Source organism: Macrobrachium nipponense, chromosome 13 (genome assembly GCF_015104395.2).
Source record: "Macrobrachium nipponense isolate FS-2020 chromosome 13, ASM1510439v2, whole genome shotgun sequence".
NCBI lineage: Eukaryota > Metazoa > Arthropoda > Malacostraca > Decapoda > Palaemonidae > Macrobrachium > Macrobrachium nipponense.
Window position 1 is genome coordinate 24,048,922 of NC_087206.1, and position 11,042 is coordinate 24,059,963.

The following is an 11,042-nucleotide window of genomic DNA, read 5'->3' on the forward strand; positions in this document are numbered from 1 at the left end:
AAGACAGCCAACATCAACCTTCATCACCCAACATCCAGAAGCAAAGCCCCGACTCTGACATCCTTCATCACTACCTCACCTCATGCACAGCATTCCTTCAGCCTCATGCATCAACAACACACACTACCTCCCACTCGAAATAGGAACGGAATAAGGAAATGTTTGTGGACCTCACAAGCTAACTAACTAGCAATCTTTTCCTCAGACTCATACCCTTCCTTCTTCTCATCTGTTGGCCTCTCTGACTTGCCAACACTCACTACTATTGCACTTTTCCTACCACTGAAGGGCACCTTAGGGTTTAAAAAGGTTGGACAACCTTACCCATCAAAAGTTTCTTTCCAATGTCACACTCATCACCTCACGCATTATCACCAAATAAAGGACCATATCCTACCATTACCACTTTCTCACCATTCTGAGTTACGGGCTGCTCTGTGAGCAAGAGCCCGTGCTGACACAAGGTCAGCTTAATCAAAAACAACAAACAACAACACTAAGATTCAGTCCTCCAGCAACCATCGCTGTAACCATGCCCTGGCAGATCTGGGCGAAACGTCAGAGAGAGAGAGAGAGAGAGAGAGAGAGAGAGAGAGAGAGAGAGAGAGAAACTTGTAACAGTAATATATGTATATAGCAGTAATAAAGATAATTCAATATGATGACACTGGATTTGACGATCCCCTTTGGCACGTTGCTTGCCAGTTTCAGCAACATTGAGAAATCCTTAATAAGGAAAATAGAGAAGACTCTATATAAAATTAATGGAGCTGATGCAGCAATCCTTTTCAACAAGACTTATTATTATTATTATTATTATTATTATTATTATTATTATTAGATTATTATTATTATTATTATTATTATTATTATTATAGTAAACTTTGCAAACATTAATTAAGATAAAGTACCAGTTCCGTGTTTATGAAAAGTGCATCCACATTAATTTTCATTACATTTTAATAATGTAAACAGTTACGCTTAATTCTACATTTTTCAGTTATGAAATAATTTCCGGGACGAGCATAAATGTTTGTGTCAGACTTTTTAATGTTTAATTAACTTAAAATGTAATAATACACTTCCTGGTTGAAGTAGACGTTGGAATTCTGAGTCTGTATAAATTCAGGGACATGAGTATCACCTTATTTGGTTTTTTATGAATTTAATTTTGCATTTTAAAAGAAAAATAAGGGTTTAAATAGAAGGATAAAGAGAAACCTCTTCTTTTGGGGATTTGGATATATACTTATAATGATCACTTAAAGACAATTTATATGAAACTTAAAACTTTTTTTCAGTCAACGTTTCGGGCTGGTATTTCAATCAGGCGTTGGGTATTTGATATTTGATGATATATTTATATAGAAGGATTCCCATATATATATATATATATATATATATATATATATATATATATATATATATATATATATATATAGTATATATATATATATAGTACAGTTATGTATATATATATATATATATATATATATATATATATATATATATATATAAATATATACATAACTGTATATATATATATATATATATATATATATATATATATATATATATATATATATACATATATATATATAGTATATATATATATATATATATATATATATATATATATATATACATATATGTATATATATATATATAGTATATATATATATATATATATATATATATATATATATATATATATATATATATATATACATATATATATATATATATATATATATATTATATATATATATATATATATATATAGTATATATATATATATATATATATATATATATATATATATATATATATATATATATATACTATTCTAATTAAAACAGGATACGTCTCAAGTATAAAAGGTCAATTAAAACACTCTGGTATAAAGCTAAGGACCTATATTTCGGTGGACTAACTTCCACCCTTATCAGGTAGTGAATGCACACACACACACACACACACACACACACACAGACATATATATATATATATATATATATATATATATATATATATATATATATATATATATATATTAAATCATCGGTATGTCCAACGTTCTTGCTTCCAGTTTCTCTCTCTCTCTCTCTCTCTCTCTGTCTCTCTCTCTCTCTCTCTCTCAAAGAACAACCCGTTCATGCCGCAAAACAAGGAATTCTCCAGGCGGGAGCGTGTACCAGTTCCTATCAATAAGCGTCTGGACGGACATTCGCTTATCGAACCAAGCAACACAGCCAATGGAAGGACATCAGACAATCCAGTTGGGAACTATGCGAAGTTCCATTAGTCCTCGTTGCTCCAACTTCCAGCCATGTGTGTGTTGTGTGTGTGTGTGTGTGTGTAGAGGGGGTTTGAGGGCTTTGGGGGGTTGGGGGAGGGGCTCTGGGGGGTGGTTCTTAAGACGTCCCTATGACAGTTCCGTGTTTAATTGAAGGAGGACGTACCTAACTTCAGCTGTTCTCTGCAGCCCAGACTTTTCCAGGTTTGGTCTGAATTCTGGCGCTGGAATCCAGTGGTATGTCCAGAGCATTGTTCTTTAAACTCTTCAAATTAATTGATCTATAGGAGGAATGCAATTAAGGGCCAGTATAGAGCAGGTGGGTTGTTTATTTATTATTTAAGGTTAGAAAACGTATGCTTAGACATATTGTATATTTTTTCTATAATTTATCTTTTACTATTATTGATTTTTTTTCTTAGATGTTCTCATTTACTGATCGTAGTAAAGTTTTATTGAAAGTTATAATACAAATAAATTGAATGGATTCTATGGATGCATTGTATGAATATTACAAAAATAATGAAGATGAATATTTATTTCCATATATAATACATAAATAAGGAAAGAGAAAAAGAGATATATTAATTCCTATTAAGGCGTAAATAACAACCCCCATATACATACATATATATATATATATATATATATATATATATATATATATATATATTATATATATATATATATATATATATATATATATATATATATATATATATATATATATATATATATATATATATATATATATATATATATATATATATATGCGTCGATTGTGCAGAGAAGGATTACACCTGCACTATATATTGGCTATATATATCGGTGTAATACAACAATGTAAATTATGTATAATTACATTACAAATCGTATTCACTTCTTTAAAATACTTCTTTCAATAACTTCTAACGTAAATATCGTGAGTTTCGCTGAATAGTATTTTCTCTTATGTATAATTTTCAATTTACTTTCATTGATATATTAAAGGTAAAATTCTCTCTCTCTCTCTCTCTCTCTCTCTCTCTCTCTCTCTCTCTCTCTCTGCGGAGTTTAATTATGTAACAATGAATTTAATTAAGCAGTACTGGCATTTGCACTTATATGAGAGTTATTAATATAACCTCATTTTCTTCCCATCTCTCTCTCTCTCTCTCTCTCTCTCTCTCTCTCTCTCTCTCTCTCTCTCTCTCTCACACACACACTTGATGGAGATTAATAATGTAATAGTGCATTGAACTAAGCAAGCATGGCATACGCTTTAATGCAAAAGTAATTAACAGGAGTTCATTCTCTCTCTCTCTCTCTCTCTCTCTCTCTCTCTCTCTCTCTCTCTCTCTCTCTGTAGATTTCGTCAAGTGGTAATGGTTTATCAAAGCAATCCTACTTCTTCTTCCAATGTAACTGGAGCTTCAGAAGTTCGTCCGATGGTTTAGTAAATTACTTCCCTAATATTATTCTCATTGCATTTAAATACATTTTTTTAATATTTAGAGATAGACAGACAGAGTCAATAGACATTGTGTGTGTGTGTCAGAGAGAGAGAGAGAGAGAGAGAGAGAGAGAGAGAGAGAGATTCAGACTGAAATTTCCAGAGAGAGAGAGAGAGTGAGAGGGAGAAAGAGTGGGATATATATTATTGTGGATAAACAAGTGTGTTTAAGAGAGAGAGAGAGAGAGAGAGAGAGAGAGAGAGAGAGAGATTCCCTGTTGAGAGACAGATTCAGACTGACAAAATTTTCATAGAGAGAGAGAGAGAGAGAGAGAGAGAGAGAGAGAGAGAGAGAGAGAGAGAGATTCCCTGTTGAGAGACAGATTCAGACTCACGAACTGACCAATTTTCACAGAGAGAGACCTTACCTTACCTTACAGACCTTACAGTTCGTTCGGGTTGCCCCAGGTCCCTCAGTGTGAGGCGCCTCTAATGTCTACCAGAGAGTTGCTAGTACATCTTCCGGTATATTTTGCATCTTCCAATCTTGGATGGTCTGGGATGCAGTTTAGATATTTGTCGAGCTTATTCTTAAACACATCTACGCTCACTCCTGATATATTCCTCAGATGAGCTGGCAACGCATTGAATAGACGCTGCATTATCGATGCTGGTGCGTAGTGGATTAATGTCCTGTGTGCTTTCCTTATTTTTCCTGGTATAGTTTTGGGCACTATTAATCTACCTCTGCTTGCTCTTTCTGATATTTTTAGTTCCATGATATTTTCTGTTATTCCTTCTATCTGTTTCCATGCCTGAATTATCATGTAGCGTTTCCTCTCCTTTCTAGACTATATAATTTTAAGGATTGTAGTCTTTCCCAGTAGTCTAGGTCCTCAACTTCTTCTATTCTAGCTGTAAAGGACCTTTGTACACTCTCTATTTGTGCAATATCCTTTTGATAGTGTGGGTACCATATCATATTGCAATATTCAAGTGGACTACGAACATATGTTTTATAAAGCATAATCATGTGTTCAGCTTTTCTTGTTTTGAAGTGCCGTAACAACATTCCCATTTTTGCTTTACATTTTGCCAACAGAATTGCTATTTGATCATTGCATAACATGTTCCTATTCATCATCACACCAAGGTCTTTAACTGCTTCCTTATTTGTGATTGCCTCATTATTAGGTCCCCTATATGCATATAGCTTTCCTTCTCTGTCTCCATATTTATTGATTCAAATTTATCAGAGTTAAATACCATCCTATTTACCTCTGCCCAATCATATACTTTTGTTAAGGTCTCTTTGTAGAGCGTTCCTATCTTCATCACGAGCGTTCCTATCTTCATCCAGTAATTTCTACTACTTATTCTTGTGTCATCAGCGAAAACTACTCACTACCGAATCCTTAACATTACTGTCTATGTCTTCAATCATAATAACAACAATATTGCAGCTAGCACCGTACCTTGTGGCACACCGGATATTACCTTGGTTTCATCCGATTTCTCATCGTTTTGCAATAACTATCTGTTTTCTGTTGTGTAAAAATTCTTTTAACCATCTTCCTACTTTATCTACGATATGTTTTTCTCAATTTTCTTTGCTAATATATTATGGTCTACTTTGTCAAAAGCTTTTGCAAAGTCTAGATAAACACATCTGTTTTCATTTCCGCTTTTCATATTTTTGAATATGTTCTCACGGTGGACTAACAGTTTGGGTTTGTGTACTTTTTCCGGGTACGAAACCGTGTTGTCCTATATTAAACAAATTATTTTTTATTAAATGTTTCATAATATTTTTCTTCATTACCCTTTCATACACTTTCATAATATGTGATGTTAGACTCACAGGCCTATAATTACTTGCCTCTAGTCTTGATCCACTTTTGAAAGTAGGGGTGATATATGCTAATTTGTGCTCATCATAAATCTTGCCTGTATCTTCACTTTGTCTTAATAATATTGCAAGTGGCTTTGCGATAGAATGAACTACTTTCTTTAACAAAATAGCAGGACTCCATCCGGCCCTGCAGCAGCTCCATTTTTAATTTCATTAATTGCCTGCACAATATCAGCTTCATTAATTTCTATGTCAGCTAAATATTCACTATTTTCTTCCCCTTACTTCTATATCATTATCTTCATTATCTCTTCTAGGGGTGAATTCTCTCTTATATCGTTCTGCCAGTATGTTGCAAATTTCCTTTTTTTTTATTCGTTAATCTCCCTTCAATTCTCAGAGGGCCTATTTCTATTCTTCTTTTATTCATCTTCTTCGCATATGAGTATAATAGTTTGGGGTTTTGCTTGATATTTAATAGGGTTTTTTTCTTCCAAGTCCCGTTTTCATTTTCTTTTGATTGTATAATCTTTTGTTCTGCATTTTTCTATCTTACTTTTTTAGTTCTATAACTTTCCATGCATTTTTTTTCTTTTGCAAGACCTTTTTTTCCACTTTCTGATTTTCTGGAACAAGATCCTTCTGTCTCTTGGTATGCATGAATGATGTTTACTTTTCTTCTTCGGTATATATTTTTCCACTATTTTCTCCAATAATTTTATATAATAATCTCCGTATTTACCCCTTATGTCATCACTTACGAAAATGTTATCCCAATCTTTGTTTAATTCTTCATTAATTTCTGACCATTTTATATTTTTACTGTAGAAGTTGTATTTTTCCATATCCTTCCCACTTTTTCATTTCTTGCTTATCTCTATTTTCACTTGCTTTGGAATGAACTGTTAATTCTATGACATTATGGTCTGAAATACTCGCATTATAAACTATTATTTCTTTAACATAATTCATCTCGTTCACAAATACTAGGTCTAAAGTATTTTCCTTTCTTGTTGGCAGGTGATTTAAGAGAGAGAGAGAGAGAGAGAGAGAGAGAGAGAGAGAGAGAGAGAGAGAGAGAGAGATTTCCTTTCTCTTCATTTCATCCAGGCAAAGGCGATATTTTAACAAAATCATCGGCTCTGAACTGTACCTTGTAGATGCATTTCGCAAACGATTACCGTCGAGAATTCCAGGATTTTCACGCGTGACTGGAACGCCATTTCCGGTCAAAGGACTCGCCAAAAGGACTTGCATGGTCCAAAATGCAAGCAAAATGTGACCCGGGGTTGCACTGCATTCATCAGTCATAAAAAGGAAGAGACAGATAGATAGATAGACACACAGACAGACAGACAGACAGTAAAGGAAAAAAAATGAGAGTGCTTCATTTGAAGGATTCATATATTTCTACTTCAGTTTGTTGGGAGAAGTAATGGATAAAAACTTTTGATTATTTTATTACAGCATCGTTCTTCTCTCTCTCTCTCTCTCTCTCTCTCTCTCTCTCTCTCTCTCTCCTGAAATTGAATTCGTTTTTGTATGTTTGGAAAACTATAGTTGTAACAATACCACTGTGTAAATCGGGGAATGTATCTGAATTTAATTTGATGTTTGCATATATATATATATATATATATATATATATATATATATATATATATATATATATTATATATATTATATATATATATATATATATATATATATATATATACATATATATATATATACATACATATATATATAATATATATATATATATATATATATATATATATATATATATATATATATATATAAAATATATATATATATATATATACATATATATATATATATCATATATATATATATACATATATATATTATACATACATACATATATATATATACATACATATATATACATACATATATATATATATATATATATATATATATATATATATATATATATATATATATATATATATTTAACATAAAGAGGGGGATTTGCTATGATATTTTAAGTAATATGATATGATATGATATGTATGAGACATTGTTGTATGTCACGTGCTTTTACATTCCTCAGAAATTGGGAATCATCGTTTTTAGCTTCCCATGGATACAGACTGGTCCGAGCGACAGCTTAGGAAGGCTTACACAGCTTCCTTCGAGGTGGTATGATCAAGTCTGCTGGCTTAGCAAATCAGTGTCTTCATCCTGTCGCCATGAGAGCTATGCGGAGGTGACTTTTAAATTGGTTACGAGTGGTTTCAGGGCGTGAACGATGGGTGTGAGTTTGTGTGTACGTGTGAGCCTCTTTCCTACATAATGGCAATGTAACTAAACCATAGAGAGGTTGTTGCGGGAGTCAGGCGAGGCCATTGAGGCTTTTGCCTTTTGTGAAAGTGCTTAAAGATTCTAGGTTGAGATGGGTGAGTGTATTTATATCTATTTGAGCAAAGTGTGGCTGGATTGTATTTGAATATTTATTTCAGAGATAACCTGTTTTTATGTGATCTTTTGATTGTGTTCTTGGGCTTATCAGAGTGTTCTGTCTCCTAACAGGTGGTTCTAGTGGAGGGAACTATTCTGGTATGGGGAACTATATTCTGAAGAAGAGTGGGATGGTGTTGACTGATTACTGTATAGACTGTTAATTACCGAGGGTTACCTGAGTTATTTGGACTTTGAGTTAACATTCCATTTAATCATAATGTAAGAATCTGAGTTATTCAGTTAATACTTTGCTTTTAAATAAATGTATACTTTTGTAAGTTCACGACTCTGATTTGATGACCGAATGAAATGGAGAGAGAGGGGAAAAAGAGCTGTTGGGTATCGAGAGAGAGAGAGAGAGAGAGAGAGAGAGAGAGAGAGAGAGAGAGAGAGAGAAAGTATTGCTAACTACCAGTTGTCTTCCGCTCTGTCATTCGCTACGAAATTAATAACGGAGACTCGTCTCCGTTGTTATTATATATATATATATATATATATATAATATATATATATATACTATATATATATATATATATATATATATATATATATATATATATATATATATATATATATATATTCGGTACTTCCAAGTACCCCTTATCGCAAATGATATAGAATTCTATAGAATGATAAAAAAAAACACTATCTCTATAAGACAAAAATGCCTTCAAACAGAAAAGATATTTTATCGCAAAATTAGGACTTAATCAGTTCTTAGTTCTATTATTATTATTATTATTATTATTATTATTATTATTATTATTATTATTAGATTATCCCTTTGAACTGAATGACCTCCATCGACCATCATTTCTCTCTCTCTCTCTCTCTCTCTCTCTCTCTCTCTCTCTCTCTCTCTCTAGCCACGAGAGTTCAGCGTAAATCATTTTTCCTTCTTTTTTTTATAACTTCCTCTCCTCCTTCCATAATTTAAGTGCAAAAGTCCTCTGGCGGCGAAAGTCTTGGCGTTTCCTCAATCCATCACCGAGCAAAGAAAGGCGCGTGAGTGTGGCCGGGACTGGCTGACCTGTTCCCTCATCATTTATCTGTCCCTTATATCTTCAGCGAGTTTCAACAACACTTGGAACAGAGTACAAAGGATCGAATTAAAGAAGTAGAGGTGGTTGTAACATATTATTATTATTATTATTATTATTATTATTATTATTATTATTATTATTATTATTCTGTTGAATAGTATTTCAGAATTCAGCGAATTAATCTTATATATAATCTTTCCTGTTTTTTTTACTACTCACTTTTCTGGCTTAGCGATACTCTTTAATAACTGGCCAATATTCATATTGGGAATAATGCTGAAAGTAGTATTTTATTTAGAACAGATTTATTAGTAAAAAACAGGTGTTATTATTATTATTATTATTATTATTATTATTTTTTTTTTTTTTTTTTTTTTTGTCTCTATCACAGTCCTCCAATTCGACTGGGTGGTATTTATAGTGTGGGGTTCCGGGTTGCATCCTGCCTCCTTAGGAGTCCATCACTTTTCTTACTAGTGTGCCGTTTCTAGGATCACACTCTTCTGCATGAGGCCCGGAGCTACTTCAGCCTCAGTTTTTCTAGTTCCTTTTCTAGATTCCTTTTCAGGGATCTTGGGATCGTGCCTAGTGCTCCTATGATTATGGGTACGATTTCCACTGGCATATCCCATATCCTTCTTATTTCTATTTTCAGATCTTGATACTTATCCCTTTTTTCCCTCTCTTTCTCTTCAACTCTGGTGTCCCATGGTATTGCGACATCAATGAGTGATACTTTCTTCTTGACTTTGTCAATCAACGTCACGTCTGGTCTGTTTGCACGTATCACCCTATCCGTCTGATACCATAGTCCCAGAGGATCTTTGCCTGATCGTTTTGCTATCACTCCTCAGGTTGGTGCTCGTACCACTGATTACTGCAAGGTAGCTGATGTTTCTTGCACAGGCTCCAGTGGAGGGCTTTTGCTACTGAATCATGCCTCTTTTTTGTACTGGTTCAGTGCAAGTGCCGGGCATTCACTTGCTATGTGGTTTATGGTTTCATTTTTCGTATTGCACTTCCTACATATGGGAGAGATGTTATTTCCGTCTATCGTACTTTGAACATATCTGGTTCTTAGGGCCTGATCTTGTGCCGCTGTTATCATTCCTTCAGTTTCCTTCTTTAGCTCTCCCCTCTGTAGCCATTGCCAATTGTCATCGCTGGCTAGTTCTTTAGTCTGTCTCATGTATTGTCCGTGCATGGTTTGGTTGTGCCAGTCCTCTGTTCTTTCTGTCTTTCTGTCTTTCTCCTGTTTCTGTATATTTCTGGGTCTTCGTCTACTTTTATTAGTCCCTTTTTTTTTTCCCATGCACTCTTAGCCACTCGTCTTCACTGGTTTTTCAGATATTGCCCCAGTGCTCTGTTTTCGATGTTGACGCAGTCCTCTATACTTAGTAATCCTCTCCCTCCTTCCTTTCGTGTTATGTATAGTCTGTCCGTATTTGCTCTTGGGTGTAGTGCTTTGTGTATGTCCATTTGTTTCCTGGTTTTCTGATCTATGCTGCGAGTTCTGCTTCGTCCATTCCACTATTCCTGCGCTGTATCTGATTACTGGCACCCCGCCCATGTGTTTATGGGCTTCTTTTATCATATTTCCGGCGTTGAGTTTTGACTTGAGTATCGCCTTCCGAGTTCTCTGTATATATTCTTTCCTGATCGTGTCCTTCATCTCTTGGTGTTTTATATCCTCCTCCTTCCATTATTCCCAGGTATTTGTGTATCCTGTCTCATCTATGTGTTTGATGTTGCTCCCATCTGGTAGCTTTATCCCTTCAGTTCTCGTTACTTTGCCTTTTTGTATGTTGACTAAGGCGCATTTTTCTATTCAAACTCCCATCCTGATGTCCCCAGATACAATCCTTACAGTCTGGATTAGGGTATCTATTTCCTTGATGCTCTTACCCATACAGCTTGATGTCGTCCATGAAC